Source organism: Neovison vison, chromosome 11 (assembly GCF_020171115.1).
Source record: "Neovison vison isolate M4711 chromosome 11, ASM_NN_V1, whole genome shotgun sequence".
Classification (NCBI taxonomy): Eukaryota; Metazoa; Chordata; class Mammalia; order Carnivora; family Mustelidae; genus Neogale; species Neogale vison.
The window spans coordinates 21564979-21588004 of NC_058101.1; positions in this window are offsets into that span (position 1 = coordinate 21564979).

Here is a 23026-nt window from a genome sequence, read left to right on the forward strand (position 1 = left end):
AATGAAATAAATCCATACCGCTACATATGACATCATGTGTCTTCCGGCTGATTTTCCTGCATCAGTTTCTCTCCAGTAGTGTAAACAGTTCTAGTTACTGTCTCTTAGGAAGATGTTAACATAATAGACAATCTTTGAGAGCAGTGAGATAAGAACAAATAACCAAACACTAAGATGTATTTACTTAAGGTGTAATGAATCTTCCCTATGCTAGGTAGAAAATGTGAAAGATTTAAGAAATACCTAACACATAATCTTAGGAAAAACTGGCATTTTTTTTTTTCTGATGAACCAGAGCATATGTTAAAATCACTAGAGAAATATGTGTTTTTGTTATAGTTGCATGGGAAAATACAGGTACCCTGTGTATTTAAAAACCTAAACTAGAGCTCATCATGGACCATTCGAACTTTCACAAAATAACAAAAGAAAAAGAATAAAACCAATTGGTAAATGATAAGAAAAATCAAGATTCATGAAAGAATATTATGTTTGGATTATATTCAGATAGACTTCTTTTAAATGTGGAAAGAAATCAAAGGTACAGCCTTTTATTAAGAAAGACAATTAGCCAAGTATTTTTTTAATTGTCTATTTATCTTAAAGAAAGTGTTGTCAGCAACACTGAAGCAAAATTAAGATTAAACACGAACATATCTCAATTCAGAAAATAACTTGCATATATAATTTTGTACCATCCTGGCAATAGCAATAAGCTTAAATAAAATGTAAAATCTGTGTTTCATACTGAAAGAAAAAAAAGGGCAATCTTTTTTCAGTTCTCTTGTTGGTTATGTAGATGGCACTACAAGTTAATAATATGTCAAAGATGAAAATTTCATATTTCAAATTGCTATAAAAATCTTATTTTCAATGCCCTTCTATTTCAAAAGGTGTTTTTAATGTTCATAGGATCATAAGGTCAATTTCATCTGTTATATGTCTAACGATTTATTTCCTTTTCCCAGAGTTTTGTTGTTTTATATGTGGGCTGCTATATCTTAGTGATACATATTTTTGTGCTAATTAGACTTGTAGAAAATGCTCCTGATTCAAATGCTATTCCAGATGATGTTACGATTTATTAAATTGGTGGCACCAAGATGCTCAAAACTATGTTAAATTATAAAATATCCTGGTCCTCTAACTTTAATATTCTGGATGATCATGCTTGGGAGGTTTTGAATGTCATTGTTTGAGATATTCCAAATTATTTGAAATGCTTCAGATGAGAGGTATAATAGCTTTGCAGCACTCACGTTCCCATGGCAATCCGTGAGAAAACCAAGTCTTACTCTTTCTGCTAAAGCTAATTTAATCCTTTGAATTAAAGAGCTATGTCGAACCTTACAGCAATAGAGGTGTCAGGAAACATGAACTTTGGAACTCTGTATCAGGATATGATTTTAAGAGGAAAGAGTTGATAAAAGACCATTTGTGTAATTTATTTGATCTCCCATAACCATTCTGCGACAAGGGCATGCAAAAATGTCAAGAATAGAAATTTCAATGTTTATTGTCTGCCGCTAGCCCAGTGAAGACTATAAACCAAAATGATGAAATACTTTCTTAAGAAATCCAACCACATTTTTTGTGAGTCCCAGAAGTTGCATAGTGCCTTTCGTTATTAAAACTGAAAGGCTCAAATTAAATATATGTTACTCTGAAAGCAGTGGTTTTTCTCAATATTCTGAAAATTGATAATAGCCTCTAGTATGTTGTATACTGTTTCTATTAGATAAGCTTAAATTCCCTCTAAAACAAATCTCAGGGTATTTTTGTCATTTTTTTAATTCACTTATACAGGCAGCATTTATTAGGAACCAAGAAAATCTGAAGCTTTGTGCTATATTCTGGGAAAGATGAAAAGGTATATATTGTCCATGATTCTGAGAACTCAGTAACTAGATGGAGAGAGACAGATGTGCAAACAACACTGGTCCTACTGGATATAAAATCAAATATTGAAACATTATGTGGTACAAAGTAGAGGTAAGTGCTAGATGCTTTGTGAATGCCAAGAAAAGAGTGGTTAATTCTGTTAGCTGGAGTAATAGAGGCCCTAAAGTTAGAAGAATATTTGAGCTGGAACTTGGAAGATAACAGGATTTTATGAATCAGGAACAACATCGTCGTCAGCTGGATCTATATACACAGACATAAAGAACAAGCTTTGTGGGTTTATAAAAGATCATCAGTGATGATAAAGTAGAAGCTATATTTGAAGGAAACTGTTGAGAAGGAAACCCAAAAAAGCAAGACAAATGAAGAGAAAACACATATATTAATAGGTTTGCTGTTTATTTGATTAATGGTGACTGAATGGAGGTTTGAAACAGAAAAATTATATGATAAAAATCTGTGTTTTTGACAAATTCTCAAAATATTGTAGAGAGAAAACTGACACGAGAAGAGATGGCTTGCAAGGAAGGCAGATAAATCGTGGCCCAAAGAGTATTTAAGATCCTGAATATTAAAGCGATAAAGACAAAGAAGAACACAGATTCAGTTGTCTGTTGGGAAAGAAACTGAATGGAGTATGGCCTTGGAAACGAAGAAGGAATATACAAGTACAGGAAGTTTAGAAAATGGGGGAGAGGAAGGATAGTGAGATTAGTTTGGAACAGCTTAAGCTGGAAATGTCTTAGAGAAATATAAAAGTTATCCAGTAGACCACAAGTCAGCTAATGTTTTCCATAAAGGACAAACAGTAAGTATTTTTGGCTTTTTGGGCCATAGATACCTCTGCCATTCTACCATGAAAGCAGTCATTACTGGTAAGTATATGAGTGGGTATGATTGTGTTCCAATAAAATTTATTTATTAAAAATGGGCCTTTTGGCCATTGTTCACTGAACCCTATTAAAAACTGTTGGAAATACCTAAGTTTTGCAAAAATGCCATTGTCATAAGTTGGGTTCCCTGGAAACAGATGATAAGAAGGGGAAACCTACAGAGGGTTTACTGAGGAAGGCACTGTAGAATGACAAACACGAAGAAGTAAGGAATGCAAGCTTGAGCAAAATTAGAACTCGAATTGATGGTGTGCTGATAAAAGGGGAAAAAAACCCACTGATCTGTAGCCTTTGCTGATTTTCATGGTGTATCTAATCCTTTTAAGCTGCCATTATAAATTCACTGAATGCAGAATTGGGTATGATGCATACGACTGGCTCTTAGGAGCCATTTGGAGCTGGTTCCAACACACCATTGAATTGAACTAGAGTGTGGTTGGAACAGAGGCCTCCGCAGAGCCTCGAGTCTAGAGCTCAGACTCTCTCCGGTTACATCAAATTGCAGCAAGAGAGCTAGATCTTTATATTACTACAGTCACTGAATGTGAGCTGCCTCAGGAAAAGGCAAAAGATCTCCCTTTAGCTAAGAACAATTCCCGGAGACGAGTTAGCTATGAAACTCAAGGAGGGAGTGCCTCAACCACGAAGAATGTCTGTAATGAACACCGTACTACACAAAGACTCCCAGATAGTAGGAGTATGTTTGTGTAAAATTATATTTTATTCAAATATTTCACAATATTTAGCTTCCAAAAAGAGTAGCAAATATAGTGGCAATTGTATCTGTCATAAATCTACCATTTCACAAAATATTTTCCAAAAATTTCCATGGATTATTTTATTAGCCAAATGATTTATTTTTTAGATAAAACAGTTAGGACATGAATAGATTAAGCAATTTCTATACAGTTTGGTACTGTCAATGACAATACCACAGTTAACAATCACAATTATCATAGCTTCCATCCTTCACTTAATTCAGTATGTTTCTTCTCATTAAGAATCAACCTTAACCGTAATAACGGGCAGGAGCTCTGCAGACAGAATCACATTTGAAACATGTCCACATCTTATTTTCTAGCCTTGACAAAGTATCTTAAGCTCTCTGAGACCTGTTTTCCAAATCTATCCACTGAAAATAACATCTGTTTTGTTAATGTTTGATTCGATATCATATGTAATCCACGTATTTTAAACCTTGTGCGTCATTTTTCATGTGCTCAGTTCATGAATTAAATGTCTTCTTCTACCTACAGCCTTATTTTTGTGCCTTCTTTCATAGCCAGATTTCTAGAAACCAGTGTCTCACCTATGATTCTTAAACTTGCATATATTGGGCAATCACCTGGATATCTTGTTAAAATCCAGATTCTGAAGCAGTGACTGTGAGGAGCTGCCCGAGATTCACATTTATAACAAGTTCCTAAGAGAGGCTCATGCCATTGCGTCACAGACCACTGCTTGAATAATAAGAATTACTCCTAAGGAGGTAAATGCCACCTCATCCCCAGGCCTCTACAACAGCTGATGAAACCATGACCAGTCGGTTTTACTACAATTTAGGAGATTTTATGTTATCCCTATGAAACCATATAGTCATGTATTTCCTTATTTCTTTTCTCTTATCCCTTAACGTGTTTAATCTCTTCATCCTTTAACACTAAGTTTAGACTCAGCACCTCTGAGAAATGTTCCGCTCATAGGAACATAGAGAAAGTTGTAATATTGAAAGGGGAATCAAAAAGAATCTTATCTTTTTTAAGCCGGAAAACAATATATAGTTCTTTCTTTATTAAAGCATGATTTCTTTCTTTAATTTTTTTCAAGAAAAAAATGTGAATAATAATAGTTAGCAAGTGCAATATCAAGTAAATTGAAGACATGGAGACATTCTATTATCTGAGCAGTTAAGAGTCCATGATAATCTTTAAAAAAAAAAAAAAAGGGGGAAGAAAGAAAAGGCAGAGGGGAGGTATCCTCACATCACAACAACCAGGATAGTTAGTCTTTTTCCTCTCACATACCCACCCCCCGACACACACACACTTCACCTTAAGTTCAAACAGTTTTTATACTATCATAAAGACAAAAAACAATGTAAGAATATGAGTAACACAAAGACCAAACTAAGTAAGATGAGCAGATCAGTTATTTAAGTATTCAACAGAAGGGATTTGAGGTAAATGTCAAAGTGAAATTTTCGAGTGGGCTATGAATTGGGAGGAGGAGGAAACTAAAAATAGACTGAATTTATGATCCAATTAGACAAGAACGCAGGATCTTGCTGGAACTAAAGTGATCATAGGCAACAGGAATAGGAACAGCCTACTTTGAAGCAGAGCAGCAGATAACAGACCCATTTTACATTTCAGGAAACTGAGGCAGGAACAAGTTAAATAAATACCTAACATTACACAGCAGTTGGCAATGCTACCTGCTCATTTTACTCTGGCACCTGCACTTTTAACTCTTACTTACATCCCAGACACCCTTCTTAGAACTGAGGGTGCACAAAACGTGGCAAAGCATTTATGAGTCCCTGTGCTCCTGAAATTTATAAATCTTATGTTTGGATGTGATTGTCTTTCTGCTAAGACCTTTCAAGTATCTGAAAGAAGGCTGCTAGAAGTGTAAAGCTGAGAACGTTTTCGTGACATCTGCTTGTCCCAAATTCAGATGCACTCTGGTGGAATGAGTCAAACAGAATCCCTGGATTATAGTTGAAGTGTCCTGTATACATACACACATACAAACACATATTCATACACATGTGCAAGGGACACCCATACTTAATAAACAAAGCGTCTTTCCCCAAATCATGAATATTTAAAAAAAAATAAGTTTAAGGTTTCATATTTAAAATGGCTACTCAGAACCATTAGTTGTAAGAATGACATTTACAAGACATTAGTCTGAGCACTTCATTACTTTGGCCACAACCCGAAGCAATCCTTAATAATTTCTTTCATGGAATGAGCAGATCAGAGCTGTAATGAACCTCTTCAACTTTTTAATGGATATTTTATTAGTTAAAATAGATATCTGCTTCTCTGTGTTTAAACCTCTTATAAAATCCCAAAGCATTTTAATATTGGATATTAAAAAATAAAAACCAAAACAAGCTCTCTTCATTTTGATCAACCAGATCCAAATGATTTTTGAGATAGTCAAATCTAAGTATATTTTTTGAGGACCCAATAGACATAGAATGCAGAGCCAAATAATTAAAAAATTCCAATATTTTTCTTTCTTCCACTATAGCACTGGTACACGTGTACTACTACAAATGTTATATCAGTTTTCTTTGGTTCTACTGAATACCAAGTGGCATGATGACATTAGCCCTGGTGGATCCCAGGTCAAAACAAAAATAGGGGCAACACTGTGCCCTCATCCAAGAATAGGATCCTGAGCTGTCTAACATGTCTGCTAGAAATTAGTAAATTCCCTGGTGTCAATCAAATTATGGGGCAGATTTATAGAGTCAGCAAATTAGACCCATAAGCAATGTGGTAGAATTTTTATAACCTGGAAACTACTGCAGAAAATGGAACAAAAAGATTTATGGCTATTAGACTGGCAGAGGCTCTGGTGTAGGCTGGCAAAAAAAAATACTGATGAAGTTTTCAGATTGAAATTATAAAATCTATAAAGAGGCAAGTCCTGGATTTGATTTTCATAGATATGCTAGCCACACATAAAAACCCAAAATCTCTATTATGCAGTCATTTTCAAAAATGGACCTTCTTAATCACATATATATGTAGAAGATATACATACATGTAAATAAAATCAAATCATACTGTGTGATAAAAAAATTATGATAGACATATTCTTCTTTATATGACTCTGTTTAAGTTTGCAAAATGTATCCCTTAGAACTTCTTTTCTTTTAGATTACTAAATGTGAGGAGGACAGGCAGAGAGGAAAGGATGGAAAACACATATTAGGTTAGATTACTAAAATGTGAGAAGTATAAGCAGAGAAGAAAGGAAAGAAAACACATACAGAATTTTGTAGAGCTGGCTTTTTTTCAAACTGTTTACAAGCTCTAATTTTAAAATGCAAGGACATTTTCAAATATAACATAGAATTGTAGTGCAATAAATGCTGGATAAGAACAATTCTCAGTTAATGGTTCAGTCTTAGACAATTGTGTTTTTACTGTAAGCCACTTCAAATTCTTTTAACAAAAGGTGAAATATAAATGGAGAAGTAAATAAAATAAACAGGAACACCATAATACTGGTTTATATTCCTTATTTAAAGTAATAATAGTGAATTCACTCCTTGCAAGGAAAACAAAGAAATCTTACCTACCTAACTTTAACACAATATTGAGTTCCAGCTGCACCTGACTCTGAACACTCTTTCCAATATAATGTTTTCTGCCTCCCCTTGACCCCCCAACTCTGCAAAATTCCAAATAGTCAATAAGAAGTTGTATAATAAAGGACAGGGGACAGAATCTAATAACAAACACTATCTTAAGTAAACCACATACAATATTTAGCATCAGTTTATCATTTCTCATATTGTATCAAGAGCACAGATGCATCAGAATATGAGTAGAATGCTTTAAAAAAAAAAAATTTATACCCCAACCTTTCAGAGTTGACTTACCCACATCTAATTCTACAGGACTTCAAAAAACCATTTTTCTTTCTTTCTTGAATCCTTCCAAAGTATTCAATTTAATTTTCATGGTGCCAGAAATTGTTTTTATTTTTGCACTCAGATTCCACTGATTTATGTAATAGGTAATTGAGTTGAGTAATTCAACTTCGTATCAATGAACTCACATAGTAGGGGAACAGACAAGATTGACTGGTTAAGGCTTGAACTCAAAGGGCAGAATCCAGAGGGGGTGGAACGCTAGATAGGAACCTATTTGTCATGTGCACTCACTCAACCATGACTGTAGTGAGAGGTCAGGATTCTTTTCAGAAAAAAACTGCTGGTTATCTGGTGAATCAGAGGGGCACCTGGATGGCTCAGTCAGTTAAGTGTCTGCCTTCAGCTCAGGTAATGATTTCAGGGTTGAGTCCTAGGATTGAGTCCTACATCAAGGTCCCTGCTCAGTGGGAAGCCTCCTTCTCCCTCTTCTGTTCCTCCTGCTTAAGCTCTCTCTCTCTCTCTCTCTCTCTGTCAAATAAATAAATAAAATATTTAAAACACACCCACACATACAAACACACACACTCACACACACACACACACTCACAAACACACACACACACACACACTTCTGGTGAATCAGTAAAGTGGAAATGGCTTAAGAGGCTTCCAGTATATTTATAACTAAAATACAGTGGTGTCTAATGAAGCACAGGTTCAGGGTGCAGCTGGGACTCAGGCAGAGGCCTGAGATGCGATCCAATAAGAGGAAATCTAGAACACTTCTGCTAGGGAAAGAGTGGAATGGCCCTGTATAGGTCCTATTAAAGTAGTATTACATGTATCCTGCCACAAATGAAATTTTTGGGCCTTCTAATTCACCTAAGAGAAAATGACTGCTGCCCACAATTTCTGGGTTTAATCTCTTTTAATTTTATCCTGAAAAATTAATTCTAAGACTTAAATATTTTGGTTCCACTTTCAAAGTTCCAGGGAAGGACTTTTATTTATTAAGTGCCCATCTTGGCTCCAAAATATTTGGCTGACTGCTCTTTGAAAGTATGTATAAGTGGGGAAGGTATGTTTAACCTGGGACAAAATACTGAATGTCTACTTCAGATAAATTTTCTCCAGCACTGAAAAAAGGGGAAATCACAAGGAAGACTGAATTTAAATAAAAAGAAATCAAACCAGTGTTCCAGGCAGCAGGAAAGCCGGAGACACACAGATTTAAATCAAGTCCTAGAGGAGAACATAGGCAGTAACCTCTTCAAGATTGGCCACAGCAACTTTTTTCAAGATATGTCTCCAAAGGCAAGCAAAACAAAAGTGAAAATGAATGTTTGGGGACTTCATCAACAAAAAAGCTTCTGCACATCAAAGGAAACAGTTGACAAAACAAAGAGGCATCCCACAGAACAGGAAAAAATATTTGCAAATGATACGCAGACAAAGGGCTGATGGCCAAGATCTATAAAGAACTTCTCAAACTCAACACCCAAAAAACAAATACTCAAGTCAAAAAAATGGGCAGAAGATATAAACAGACACTTCTCAATAGAAGACATACAAATGGCTAACAGACACATGAAAAAATGTTCATTATCATCAGCCATCAGGGAAATTCAAATCAAACCACATTGAGATACCACTTTCACCAGTTAAAATGAAAAAAAAAAATCAAGGCAAGAAACAACAAATGTTGGAGTGGTTGTAGAGAAAGGGGAGCCCTCTTACACTATTGGTGGGAATGAAAGGTGGTACAGCCACTTTCAAAAACAGTGTGGAGGTTCCTCAAAAGTTAAAAATAGAACCACCCTATGACCTGGCAATTGCAATACTGGGTACTTAACCCAAAGATACAGATGTAGTAAAAAGAAGGGCCACATACACACCAATGTTCATAGCAGCAATGTCCACAATAACCAAACTCTGGAAAGAGCCAAATGCCCTCCAACAGATGAATGGATAAAGAAGATGTGGTCCATATATACAAGGGACTATTACTCAGCCATCAGAAAGGATGAATACCCAACTTTTGCATCAACATGGACAGAACTGGAGATTATGCTAAGTGAAATATAAAGTCAATTATCATGTGGTTTCACTTATTTGTGGAACATAAGGAATAGCATGGAGGACATTGGAGAAGGAAGGGGGATCAGAGGGGCAGATGAACCGTGAGGGACTATGGACTCCAGGAAATAAACTGAGGGTTTTAGAGGGGAAGGGGCTCGCGGGATGGGTTAGCCTATGTTGGGTATTAAGGAGGCGCATATTTCACAGAGCACTGGGTATTATATGCAAACAATGAATCTTGGAACACTACATCAAAAACTAATGATGTACTGTATGGTAACTAATGTAACATAATAAAAAAATAAATAAAATTCTGTAATTGAGAAATTAAAATAAAACCTTCAAAATTCCTAGCCCCCCCCCCCCCCGCAAAAAAGAAAAGTCAGGAAAGATCACATTGCAGTCTTTGGGCCATGTTGGAAATTTTGCCAGGTTACTCTGAATAAAATGAATAGCCACTGAAGAGATTTAAGCAGAGGTATGACTTTATTTCAGTTAATGTTTTTAAAAACATCATCCTGGTTGCAGTTTCCAAACAGTTTCAGTGAAGACTCTCATAACAAAAAGAGATGAGTAAGGATGAGAGACAGCAATCTAGTAATGATATTAAAAGCAAAACAGTAAAAATAGCAAACATTATGGCAGAATGTAATATTTTGTAAAAATATCTTGTCTTTGTGGAATTGTAATCAAATAGAGGGAAAGCAACCAAAATCAGAATTTGTAACATTCACCGGATCACCCTCAAGAGAGACAGCTTTTCATGGAAGCAAACCAAGCATTTCTCTGTCACAGGAATGCAAGAACCATTCAGAAGATCTCATCTTTGACTCCTGGTTTGACTTTAAAAATTTATCCAAGCAGTTTCCACTGTTATGCTAGTCTTTAGCAGGTCTACATGCTAGAAGTGCTTAAGAACTGAAGACAGAACTTTCCTTTGACAAGTTAGGCTTTTTGACACAGAAGCTGGTATCATCCTCTCTTTCAAGCCTTTGTTTTTGGAGTTTTGCTTACCTGAATGGGACCTCTGAGACAATCCTGAAGTGTTCTGGGCTTGAATTTCTTCATATATAAAGTAGTGCTATAATTACCTATTTCATGGAGTTATTTTGAAGTCCAAATCTTTAATTGCCTAGCTTACCTACTGAATAAAAAGCAGCCAATAAATGGCAGCTGTACTTAATTCTGGGATTAAGCTTCTATAGCATAGCATAAGTAGGTGACTTACAATAAATAACTAGTAAATAATAACACAGTGAGTAGAACTTTTCTGCCTGACCTTCTACTGTATTTAATCAATTTACAAACTAAAGTTTAGCAGAGCACAAAACCATTATCAGCACGTAAACGTGGGTTTGGGATCAGGTGTAACTAAATGACTTAATTCTCTTCTTGGACTGATTTCAAAAGGATGGAATAGAGACTCAAGTTATCTCAAAAAAAAAAAAAAAAAAAGTGGGATGATTTCAGTAATGCTGAAGACTGCACTGGAATAGAAAACCTACCATAAAGTAAGGCAACGGTAGATACAGGTTACTCTCTCTCTTGCTTTCTCTGAAACCATATTTGCACAACAGTGTAAGTGTACACAACACTACTGAACTAAAAATAGTTAAGATGGTTAATTTTAGGTTATGTATTATTTTACCACAATTCACTTTTTTCAAGTCCCTGCTATGTTTCTAGATCCTTATAGAATCTCTTTCTGTAATGAGAACAATGTTATCCACCACAACTGTGGTTTACACATTACCATCTGCATGTCCAGGATCTCTCAAAGACCATCTTCAACAGCTTTTATGTGAAATCCTTTTAGATAATTTAGACATAATCTCTAAAGCTGAGAGGAAAACATACCATATCAATAACACCATAAATGACTTCTTATTCTCTTTGCTTTGGGTACCACAGGAATCTCTTTATTTCAACTTCTTACCAAATTTCTGCTACTGGGTCAGTCTAGGAACCAGATGCCAGGTAAGTCTGAAAGGAGGATGAGTGTGCTGATACCCCGACTCTCTTCATCTGAATTAAGCCAAATGCTATTGTGTAAGTGCCCAATTCTCTTCCTTACCCTTTGGCAAAGCACTCATCAATATAAAATTTCACATAAGCAACTGGGATGAGTCTAAGAAACTGCTGTTCTCATTTTATATTCAGATCTGAAATAAACACAATATTTCAATCAAACTGAAATTTTAAAATTCAATGAATTCATGTTTATTAGGAATTTAAATTAAGAGATCCTGAACTCTAGGAAACAAACTGAGGGTTGCTAGAAGGGGAGATGGGTGGGGGAAGGGATAACTAATGATGGGCACAAAGAAGGGCACTTCATGTAATGAGTACTGGGTGTTGTATGCAACTGATGAATCATTAAAGTCTACCTTGAAACTAATAATACAGTATATGTTAACTAAATTGAGTTTAAATATTTTTTTTAAATTACAATGGATTAGACACTATTCTAAACAGTTTAAATGTATTTACATGCTCAATCTTCACAACAAAGCCATGAGCTGGTATTATAATCTGCATTGTGAAAGTGAGGGAATAATTCCAGAAACATTAGAAAACTTGCCTAATATAACACATAAATAGTGGACTACAATTTTTGCTTCAGCAAGTCATTTCCAGAACAAGTAATCTTAATCATTACTTGATACTGCTGGTTGAAGAAAATAAGATCCAGAGAGACGAAATGATTTCTCAAGACTATACAACCATAAATTCCTAGAGATATATAAACTATCAAAACTGAGCCAGGAAGAAATAGAAAACCTAAACAGACCCATACCAGTCGGAAGATTGAAGCAGTCATCAAAAATCTCCCAAAAAACAAAAGTACAGGACCAGACAGCTTCCCAGGAGAATGCTACCAAATAATTAAAGAATTAATACCTATTTTCCTGAAACTGTGCCAAAAAATAGAAATGGGAGGAAAACTTCCAAACTCATTTTATGAGGCCAGCATTACCTTGATCCCAACACCAGACAAAGACCCCACCAAAAAGGACAATTACAGACCAATATCCCTGGTAAATATAGATGCAAAAATTCTCACCGAAATACTAACCAATATGATCCAATACATTAAAAGGATTATTCACCATGACCAAGTGGGATCTATTCCTGGGCTGCAAGGTTGGTTCAACAACTGCAAATTAATCAATGTGATACAATGCATTAATAAAAGAAAGAACAGGAACCATATGATACTCTCAAAAGATACTGGAAAAGCATTTGACAAAGTACAGCATCTTTTCTTGACCAAAACTCTTCGAAGTGTAGGGATTAAATGTACATACCTCAATATCATCAAAGCTATCTATGAAAAACCCACAGTGAATATCGTTCTCAATGGAGAAAAACTGAGAGCTTTTCTCCTAAGGTCAGGAACACAGCAGGGCTGTCCACAATCACCACTGCTATTCAACATAGTCCTAGGAACCCTAGCCTCGGCAATCAGACACCAAAAAGAAATTAAAGGCATCTGAATCGGCAAAGAAGTCAAACATTCACTCTTTGCAGATGATATGACACTTTATGTGGAAAACCCAAAGGATTCCACTCCCAAACTCCTGGAACTCATGCAGGGATTAAATAAAGTGTCAAGATATAAAATTAATAAACAGGAATCAGTTGCATTTCTGTACACCAATAATGATACAGAAGCAAGAGAAATTAAGGAGTCAATACCATATAGAATTGCACACAAAAACATAAGATATCTAGGAATAAACCTAACCAAGGAGGCAAAGAATCTGTACTCAGAAAACTATAGAGTACTCATCAAGGAAATTAAAGAAGACACAAAGAAATGGAAAAACTTTCCATGCTCATGCATTGGGAGAACAAATATTGTGAAAATGCTTGTGCTACCTAAAGGAATCTACATATTTAATACAATCCCTATCAAAATACCATCATTTTTTTTCAAAGAAATTGAACATATAGTCTTAAAATTTATATGGAACCAGAAAAGACCCCAGATAGCCAGAGGAATGTTGAAAAGGAAAACCAAAGTTGGTGGCATCACAATTACAGACTTCAAGCTCTATTACAAAGCTGTAATCATCCAAGAAAGTATAGTACTGGCACAAAAGCAGACACATAGATCAATGGAACAGAATAGAGAGCCCAGAAATGGACCCTCAACTCTATAGTCATCTAACCTTTGACAAAGCAGGAAAGACTGTCCAGTGGAAAAAAAGATGGTCTCTTCAACAACAGCGTTGGGAAAATTGGACAGCCACATGCAGAGAAATGGAAATGGGCCATTTCCTTATACCACACACAAAAATAGACTCAAAATGGATGAAATAGGGATATAGTGAGATAGGGATCCATCAAAATCCTAGAGAAGAACACAGGCAGCAACCTCTTCCACCTGGGCCACAGCAACTTCTTGCTACACTTGTCTCTAAAGGCAAGGGAAACAAAGGCATTGGGGAGGGTGAGTGCTGTGAAATATGTAAGCCTCTTCATGTACTTCATGTATAGCTTGTACTCCAGGGGCAAATAATACATTATATGTTAATAAAGACTGTATAACCATGTAATAGAAGAGCCAGACCTGTTCTACTCAGTCCAATGACTTTCCTCCCTTTTTCAAACCAAAGCAATCAAAGTAACCATTTTATAATCTCTCAATAAGACAGAGTAGTCCTATTAACTATGATATGACAGTCTTCCCTCCCTGCCAAGGTTAGGAAGTGAGAATTTAGAGAAGGGACTTTAGCCATTGGATATTTGACCCTCCCTTTCATATTATTCTTCTCCTCTTTATGTTGGCTAAATTAGGTTAAATTATAGCACTTACAAATTAATTTTACTCTGGTTAAATTTAGAGTTTATAATTTGAAACAAACACCATGTTTCTTTTTTTTTTTTTTCCTTAAATGTCACCATTTACTTATTTATTTTTAAGATTTCATTTACTTATTTGATGGGGGTGGGGAGGAACAAGCACAAGCAGGCAGAGCCCAGAGGGTGAACGAGAAAGCAGGCTCCCTGCTGAGCAAGAAGTTCAATGTGGGACTTGACCTCAGGACCCTAAGATCAGGTGTCCCTAGACATCAACATTTAGACAAAGATTTTAAATAGTAGAGCTAAAGCACAGCTAATATATAATTATAAATTTAGGAGTCCCTGGGTGATACAGTCCATTAAGCATCTGACTCTTGGTTTTGGCTCAGGTTGTGATCTCAGGGTGGTGAGATGGAGTCCCACATCTGAGCTCTGTGCTTGGCACGGAGTCTGCCTGAGATTCTCTCTCCTTCTCCCTATACCCCTCTCACTCATGCTTCCTCTCTCTCTCTAAAATAAATAAATAAGTCTTTTAAAAGATAATTATAATTTTGATAACATTTTAAATTAAAATACATTTCTTTTAATATTATCCATTAATTCTTTTCCTGCATGTTAAATGGAAAATACCATAATATATTAGTTAGGTGGTCCTGAGATTCAATTAGATGTGATATTACTGAACTTTTGCATTTTTCCTCTTCTTTTTGTATGAGATTACTTTTTTGGCTGTTCTTTGACTTAGTAGCTAATACATTAAGTTTTTGAAAAGAGTATTACACATGATAATGACAAGAGTAAGTGAAATCATGAATAAGTCTCTATCTGCTCAGTGTAAGCCTCCTGGAAGAGAGTGGCAGAATCTGGAAATGTACCCCTACAATGGTTTTGATTGGAACACTTTACTGTCACCCCCTTCTGGAATCAAATGATGTCATTTTTCATATTTTGAAAGGAGCACCACAAGAGGTCAGTGCAGAAACTACTTCCTCTCATAAATCTTTGCTCCCTTATGAAGTTAATCAAAAGAAGCCTGGAGAACAGGCGGATTATCTGTGCATGGTTTACTCCATGGGTTATAAGGTTTGTAAAAAAAAAAAAAAAAAAAAATTACCTGCTCACAAACTGCAGGTTATCTAACACCCCTGCTGGCTGTCATGTCCTCCTGAAGATGTAAGCATATTCGTCATTGCATAGGATGCCTGCCAAGTGTTCCTTTATAAGCAAGGATTTTAAAACTATTTGGATTCTCTTACAAGATTTGACTGAAGTATGTTCCTAATACCTTGATTTTTTTACTAGTTTGATTTCAAAATACAATCTAATATTGTAGAGTATTTAATGTTTCCACAGCTCTGCTTTGTCTAATGGAGGTCTGCTTTGATAAGATTTCAAAATACCTCTCATTCTTATTAACCTAGACTAACATGTTTAGAAAAGAAAATACAATACAACATAACTGCAATGATTTGTCCTTCTTGTCCTTCTTGTGGCCTTGTCCTTGTCCTTGTCTTTCTTGTGGCATTTGGATACCCTATCTCAATACCGTAGCACCAACAGATTTTCAGGAAAACTTATTTGGTTCCCTACAATAGTATCCTAAAAATAGGCATGTTTGGTTTTTAAAATTATTTATTTTATATCTTAGACTGGTTAAAAGATTAATGTACCAGTTTTTAAGGGTTGCCATAAACTGGGTGGCTTAAACAACAGAAACTTAAAACACTTTGGGAGACTAGAAATCAGAGATCAAAGTATCCACAAGCTTGTTTCTTCTGAGACCTCTCTCCTTGACTTGCAGATGGTCATCTTCTCGGTCTTCACATGGTCTTCCCTCTGAGTGTGAGAGTGTCGTACTCTCCTCTTCTTGTAAGGACTACAGTTCATATTAGAGTAGGGTCCACCCTCATGACCTCATTTAACCTTAATTACCTCATTAAAGACCCTGTCTCCAAACAGGCACATTCTGATGTACTGGGAGTTAGGACTTCAACATATGAATTTTGCAAGGCAAAATTCACCCCATAATAGTTAATTATCATATAAAATGTTTACAACATACTTCTGAGACAAGAATTGTAAACTTTGTGTCAGGATGTTAGGCAGAGTCAAATTCATGACTGATGAAATATAACATGCCCAATACTATTTCATTCTTTGCACTGGCTCTTCCCTCTGCTTTCCCAAAGAGAGTTCCATGGCTCACTCACTTTCTTCCCTAAGCCTTTGCTTAGTATCTCTTTCTCAGTGAGTCATCCCTGATTTATACTTAGACACTGTCCCCAAAACTCTCCATCACACTTTTCTTCTCTGATGTTTCCCAAAACACTTATTGCCTACTAAATATCTTACATTTTACTTATTTTTTAATTGTTTTTTACTATTAACTAAACTTAAAGCTCTATGAGCAAAAGCAGTTTTTGTTCAATATATTTATAATAGTACATGTAATAGGAGATTAGCAAACATTTGTTGAGTTAATGTAAAATAGTTTCACAAATACCATTGTCTTCTATTAAATAAGAATACAGAGTGAGTTATTCTCTCTGATTGAATCTCCTAAGTATTAGTGATACTTTAACATTATCTCTGTGGTATTTTGAGAGGTATAAACACATCTAAGCTTTGTATTTCCAGGTTTCTTTATCAAGCAAAGAACCACTTGCCAACATGGTGCTAAAAATTCCAAGCACACTCACTTCAAACAGATACTGATTTAAAGCACCACTTCAAGTACTTTGGAGTGGAGAAGAATGTGACAATGGGTGTAATTTTTGTGAAGAGCGTTATTGAAGTCTACACAGGGGTCAGTGAGAGGATGGATGAAATGGAAGAAATTAATTCCAGATTAACGATTCAATGATGTTTGATGTACAATGTTGCCATTCTAAGTTAATAAACGAAGTAATGGCTTGAGAAATGAAAAGAATGAATATATGTAAACCAAAGAAAGTAGAGATGGAATAATAAAAATCTTGAAGCAGTGGATATTTATATAAGCTGTCCTTTTAGGTGGTTTAGAAGATCTGTTGACGTACATGGACCATATTTGAAAAATGAGAAGTTAAACTCAGCCCATGTATTTTTTTTCTACAATAGCTAGTACAACATACTGGTACCCATAGTATGTACTTCATTAAAATTTAACAATATAAAGGTAAATAATTTTCTTTCATGCACGCATATGTTTAAATAATAAAAGTTACTTGGTCGTGGCTAATATATAATGTGAGTGCAAATTGTAATTAAAGTACCTTGGTTTCTCAGAAAAATGAAAGTCTTGAATTCCTGACCTAGCTCTGGCCCATTATAATTATATAATTAGATTTAAATTTAAAATAATCACACCAACTACTGTGTGGAGAATAGACATATAGACATTTGGGGGGGTGTGTACCAGACTGGGATCAGGAAAACATAAAAGTCCACTAGGATAGTTTCATTAAAAATGACAATACCTTGGGGGCCTGGGTGGCTCAGTGGGTTAAGCCGCTGCCTTCGGCTCAGGTCATGATCTCAGGGTCCTGGGATCGAGGCCCGCATGGGGCTCTCTGCTCGGCGGGGAGCCTGCTTCCTCCTCTCTCTCTGCCTGCCTCTCTGCCTACTTGTGATCTCTCTGTCAAATAAATAAATAAAATCTTTAAAAAAAATGACAATATCTTGGGACGCATGGGTGGCTTAAAGTCTTTTTTTAAAAAGTGACAATAAGGTGGTAGCAGGAAGCAGTTGGAAGTGGAGCTTATGTGATAGGATGTGCTGAAGGGTTGGAGGTGGGATGTGAAAGAAGGAGAGAAGTGAGGATAAATGCCTTCTACTTATTCTTTGATCCCAAAGATTTATATATCGTTCCTCATTAAAACTTACATTAATAGCTGACTATTATTCAATATTCATCTGTCAAATGTATATTCAGTGGTTACTTCAACTGTTTCAAACACTGTGCTAGACTATAAGGCTTAAATGATTAAAAAAAAAAAAAAGCAAAAATAACATGGCTCCTATGAGACAATAAGCTGCTGGAGGCTCTCACTAGAGGGTATATGGACATGTAGTATCAGTTTTTGAAGCAGGAAGTGCTTCATAAATTTTAATGGGAGAGATGAACAAATGAGTCAGTCAAGGTGCTACATTGCTAGGTATCTAGACTTTCCAGCACAATTATATTACTTCATTATGGCTAACTTAGATGAACCTTCATCCTCCTCTTGGGAAAAGATTTTTGGAAATCATATTATTTCTTTTTTCACATTATTATATGAATTAATAAGAACTAAATAGAATTTGAGTTTATAGATACTATATGTAAATATTCATCCCTACACCTTAAATATTTCCAAAATTTCCCTTATTCATTTTCCTGTGATGCCTGTAATTTCTCTTTGCTATAGATAATATGCTAAACCAAAACCTGTTAATGTGTATTTGATGTGTGTTTGTTTCTTTGGCTCAAATTTCAATATATTTCTGATATTATGTCTATGGATAATCACTACAATGTTACCATCTTATGGTCCAAAAGCCTTAAAAATTGATATTCTGTTGTAATGAATGTGGCTAATCTTATCTACAGAGATTTATTTTTTTTTAAACTTACTCCCAAGTGACCAAAAGAAAAAAACAAACAAACATCAACTAACCAACCAAACAAACACAAAAGAACCTCACATCAGCACACCAAACAAGGTAAACTATTTGTGGTCAGCTTTATGCCAAGGAAGACCTATACTGTCCCTTTAACCTCATCTCTCCCTTTCTCTCATAATAAATAATAGATTGCAATTCTGTGCACTGGCTTTACCATAACATCCCTACCTTAGCCTTTTAAAATCTCCTTTGAAAAAATAAAAAATAAATAAAAACTCCTTTGTAAACAAGAGGGTGTTTATGAAGTCAGGAAACATAGGAAAATACACATAATGTTATCAAGGACCTCTTCAATTATAAAAATTCTCAAACATATTAACTGTGTTTCAAGAAATCATAAACATCCTATGGAAATACAAAGGCAAACATTTTACCACTTGTTTTCTAATTATTCCCAAAAGGATGTCAAATCACATTTCCTAGATATTAGAATAAAACTCTCAAAAGTTCATAGATGTAAATCTACATAAACTTGAATTTCAAATATATAAGCACAATCAGGGCAAAGGCTTACTATAATTACCTTAAACAATATTCAAGAAGAAAGATAAAGAACATTCTTACAACTTAATAATTAGAAATTGTACATGACTCTTCCTAATCATAACTACAGGCCACTTTCTTTTTTTTTTTTTTTTAAGATTTTATTTTTATTTATTTGACAGAGACAGATCACAAGTAGGCAGAGATGCAGGCAGAGAGAGAGAGGAGGAAGCAGGCTCCCTGCTCAGCAGAGAGCCCGATGCGGGACTTGATCCCAGGACCCTGTGATCATGACCTGAGCCGAAGGCAGCGGCTTAACCCACTGAGCCACCCAGGCGCCCTACAGGCCGCTTTCTAGACAATGTTCTTATCTCCTTGAGCTATCATTTTTTTACCCTAGTATTAACAAAACTTCTTGTTTTCCTAATGGCAGTGACAATAATTTCCCTTGACCTTCCTTCTTATTCAATAATAAAATTAAGTAAGAATAAATTCCTTTTTTGTTTTCAAATACTACTTTTATATAGCTTGCATAGTGTGCTATTATAAATATCTCTTTACAAGTCTTTCTATTCAACTAGTTTATATATATCTTAAAGAAGAAACCACATTTTATTCTTATTCAGTCTTTTACTCTTTCATTCAACAAATATTCATAGACTGTCTCTCTCTGTATTTCATTAAAACTATCATGTCATTGATGGTAAGATATACCGTATTATTTTACATACAAATAAGAAAGGAAGATAATTTTTTCAATTGATCTATGATCTGCTATCAATAGTATAATGCACCCTATATATAAAGATATTTTAAACGTTTAAAAATGTGCATTTCAGACCAGATTAAATTTGATGTGTACAAAAGATTGTTTTAGGTGCCCAATATATATCAGTGAAAACAAAACAGATTAAGTTCCCTGTCCTCAGATGATGACATCTGATCAACAACTAAAAGAAGAGAGTAAGTTTTCTATTGGATGTTTTGTGATTGCTCACTGCAGGCAAAAAGAAGAGCTAGTGCAAATGTCCTGAGATAGGAGTACACCAGGAAAGGGAATGTGACTGAAGTGTGAGCAGGAGAAAAGCAGAATTGAGGTGGGGGATAAAAGAGTGTGTTGGATCATGTGGAAACTTATGGGCCATCAGTATCACTAAGGCTTGTGCGTTGAGTAAAATGAAGATCTTGTGTAGTGTTTCGAGCTGAATAATATGATCTCACTTATGTTCTAACAGGATAATTCTTGCCACAAATAAAGAAGGAGGTTTTGTGGTTCAGATGTGAATGGTGGTGAGAAGGAATCTGATTCTGGATATATTTTGAGAGTAAGGTCAACAGAGTTTCCTAACAGACTGAATGCAGAGTCATAAATAAATAAATAGATAGATAGATAGATAGATAGATAGATAAATAAGTGAAGGGATATTTTAAGCATTTTGGCCTGAGTAAATGAAAAGATGCAGCTGTCTTTAAGTTGTCTTGTTTTCTTGAAACAAGAGTGTATACATAGATAAGAAAACCAAAGCCTGAGTACTTGGATACAGCAACACTAAGAGTTCAGGAGATGAGAAGATATCAGCAAAGAAATCTACAAAGGATTGTTCAGTAAAGTAAAAGGGAAACCAAAAGTGCTGGTGTCCTGAAGCCACATTTAACCTCAGGACATAGTAAGGTAAACAGTCCAGCGTAAGTTCTCAATAATTATTAAATGAGTAAATTGCTTTTTACCCATTGGCTACTTTATGTCTTATGAACAGTCTACTTTCTCATCCAATTAAAGTACAGAGTGATGATATCCATAACTTCTACTATACATTCCTCCACCATTAAAACACACAGAGTACAGATAGGAGCCCTTCACAGAGATCAATTAGGTGTTAAGAGGGGGCATTATACATAAATTCATAGAGGAGAGACAAGGAAAGAGAGGATATATCAAATTCATTCTGTCAAATGGTGATATTTATGGTTGGCTCTGTTAAATTTTTCTGGGTGAGAAAGCTGACATTATTGCTCAAACCGATGTTTGGAGATTTATAAGTAGATGTAATTTCTTTTCTTATTCCTTTTGATATTTGTTTTTTTAATAAGACTTGAAATGTATTCATTTAGCCAAAATACTAACCCTCATAATTGTTTGTAAGTTTGCTTGTTGTTTTTTTGTTTTCCTTTTGGCCATATAAATTCTAGTTCTAGTGATGCCCATGAAGAAGAATTCAAGCAGACTGGTTGAACATTTACCATCCTGATGACAAATGGTATTTTAGGTATGGCATTTCAATTTTGGTGCTGTGGATAGAAATGTAATAAATCAAATATTTATATGCTGTTCATTTTTGACAAAGTCTTTTCAGGAGGGATATAGGAAAAAAAAACATATTTTATGAGGAAAAAAGCCTAGATAAAAATCCCAGTCATATAATTTACTGCAGTTTAGAGTTTACTACTGCTATTAATGGGCATCCTCTATTAGATGGTATATTGAGATAGTATTAGACAGGTGACTAGAAGAGAAGGATTTATGAAATCAGCTAAGGAGAGATAAAACTGAGGTTACATGGAGACATATAAGTCAGAGAAATTGAGGAGTAGATAGAAATAGCATTACAAAATATATCAAGGTCAAGTAACTCATATTGTGGAATTGAGTGAGTCAATCCAACTGATCTGTAACTGTCAGAATATTCCAGAAACTATTGCAGGGATAGGTTAGAACAAACTTTTCAAAATATATCATTGTATTTGTCTTATAAAAATAATAAATTCTGTATGTGTGAGGATGTTTATACCCATATATGATGTAATCGAGTTTAAATGATTTCAATTAAAAGAAGGGAAAATTCAGAGTCACTGAAAAATAGCAACAGTAAAAGGATAGTTATTAAAATTAGGAAGAAATTTTAGTATTCTTTTATATTATTAAGTAATTAGGGAGAGTTATTAGAGATTTGGGGTCAAATAATTCAGAGGTTTGTTTATAACAGTCTCAATGGTTGCCACATCTTTCATCTTCCTGCCCCTTCTATCTACCTAATGAATTGATTCCACATAAAATATGGCTTTAATTATGTTATCTCTCTTTGCGATTACTGCTATTCAGAAACATTTAATAACTCCACACAAAGAAATAAATCACAAATACTTTGGCATGACATTGAAAGCTGACACCACCTGTCTCTATTTTGCAGATGAATCACTTTATTACTCCTCAGTAAGATTCTTTGGATCCAGTCGATAGGTTGGACCCGCTTTGCTCATTACAGCCTCTTGGTTTTCTTACTCCTTAATCTTCTCTTAACCAGAGTCGGTCTCTGCTTCCCACACTCCACCACCGCTGCCTCATTTCTCCTCATTCCAACTCAAGCCTCACTTCTTCTCTAATGATCCAGTTACTGCAACCCATAACTAAAATCTTATCTCATAATTGGACACAAATATTTTATTGGAAAGTAATGGTTCCTATCCTTATATATAATAATCACAAAGGCCAAAATAGTGTTAGAATGTGAAGAATGTGATGAACAATGATGAAGTAATTTATATTTGATGCTAGTAAAACTGATTTAACCACAGTAGATATCTCATAGCCAAAAATATT